Below are 2,243 nucleotides of genomic sequence, written 5' to 3'. Positions count from 1 at the left end.
TCTCTCTCTCTCTCTCTCTCTATATATATATATATATATATATATATATATATATATATACATGCCAAGGTTCATTTGCAACCCACGTAAATCTTACAACTTTTGCAACCCCCCATCTAAATCGTTGGATTAATGATAAGCGGTTTTTTTATTTTTTTCAATTGAAAATATTGGGCCCTCATTTATCGTAACCGTCAATCATGAAACCAATAGTTAAGATTTTGGTTGTAAGAGTTGTAAGTTTTAAAGGGGCTTTAAATTAAACCACCCTTATATATGGACGAAAGATCATGTGAGAAGGAGAATTAAGTTGAGAAGCGTAATAAGGGATCTGGACTCTTTATCATCTTTAATCTCAAACTTACCTATGAATCATGTTTGATACGGGGATTGATCTGGTGCAACTCGATGCAACTCATCCTAATGTGCATCAAAGATGGAGATCTATTCTTACACTTCTCACCGGAACCCAATCATATATATATATATATATATATATATATATATTATAGGCGAAAGATCGTGTGAGAAGGAGAGTTAAGGTGAGAAGGAACTTGTACCCTTGATCACCTTTAATCTCAAACCCACCTAAGAATCATGCTTCATACGAGGATTGATCCGGTGCATCTCATCCTAATGTGCATCCAATGGTGGAAATCTCTTCTTACGCTTCTCACTTAACTCTCTTTCTCCCCCAAAACCCAGTTCTATAATCTCATATTAATTAGGATATTTATCCGAATTGTTGATGGGTTGATTTCGATAAACATAAAGCTAATTATCACTTGATGGTTATACAATTATTAGGTTTCGAATGCAATCACAACTCTGATAACTTTTACCATAAATAAAGGTCGCTATATCATCAGTGAAATCAATGAGATATTGCTGTTTAGCATACAAAAAATATCAAAGAACATGAATCGAATAGGATGAACCATTTTAATCCAACACCTTCAACTGATCATCAACGAATCATGTATGTTTGTGTGAAAATCCGTAACCTAGACCAACGAGGATAATATCCTCCGCGAGACTATCTTCATGGGTTAGTCATTAATATCTCTGAGGACGTCAATATACACGACAGATTCCTAGTAACATTGTAATTTTAGTAACTTTGACTAAATAATTTAAATAAAAGACATTCTTGGTATTTTATAAATCTCTCTCATCTCTCATTTCTTTCGTATTCTCTTTCCTCTTTTCTATTAGCTCTCTCAATTGAAGAATAGGCTATCCCATATGATGTGCACAAAAAGGTATGGTGTGTGCACAAAGTGATGGTAACATTCATACTACATATACAGGGGTGGATTCACCATGTAAAAGGTGGGGGGAAGGGCCCCCATTGAAAAATAAAAAAATGAATTTTTTTAAGGTTAAAAATTGTCTTTTTTACTTTCTACCATGGTTCTCCTCCGTAATTTCTTGTTAGGGCCCCCACCAACTAAAGAAAGTATCTTGAAATCAACCAAAAAACTGAAAATTTCTACGAAATCGATAAGAAAACCTTAAAAAATCCCTCGACATAATCCAAAAAAACTTCAAAAATCTCTTGGAATGGTGGAATTAGGCTTAAAACACATCGGACGACTTGGTGGGCATTTAAGCTACCTTAAAGGTGCCCCCACTAAACCAAAATCCTAGATCCGCCACTGTACATATACACTTAGTTGGTGTGCACATTGTGATACATCTAGTTCACAGTGTGATAGTATTACAATGTCTGCATATACTTGACAGCACAAACATTATTGTTTTGGTGTGTTGATAATGTGATTTCAGTATGTTCATTATTTGAAACCTTTTTTAGTTCACTTTGTGATTATGTATGTTCGTTGATTGAACCATATTGTTTTATTAAGTTCACACTGTGTACATTACCTAATAGTTAGAGTGAGGTGTTGGAGATAAACGAGAGAGATAAAGAGGTGAGGAAATGAAGGGACAATTAAAACTGAGAGTGATAAAGGAGAGACATATTTAAAATAATAAATGACTTTCCTAAAAAATGGATGATGGGATGCCATTAACTATTAAACTAGTACTGTACCCGCGCAATGCAGCGGGAGCCATGAATTTTAACGATTTTGAAGTTCCACTGGTTTTATAAGATAAGATTTAATGATGATATATGTTACACTTGGTCTTTACATATTAATACAATTTGAATAAATAAGAGTTATGGTTCCAATTATAGACTATCGATGAAAAAATTGTATGACAGTTTAAAATCCAAT

This window comes from Cynara cardunculus, unplaced genomic scaffold (genome assembly GCF_001531365.2).
Source record: "Cynara cardunculus var. scolymus isolate 2C unplaced genomic scaffold, CcrdV1 Un_Scaffold_1512, whole genome shotgun sequence".
NCBI classification, from domain to species: Eukaryota; Viridiplantae; Streptophyta; class Magnoliopsida; order Asterales; family Asteraceae; genus Cynara; species Cynara cardunculus.
This window is presented reverse-complemented; position numbering follows the sequence as displayed.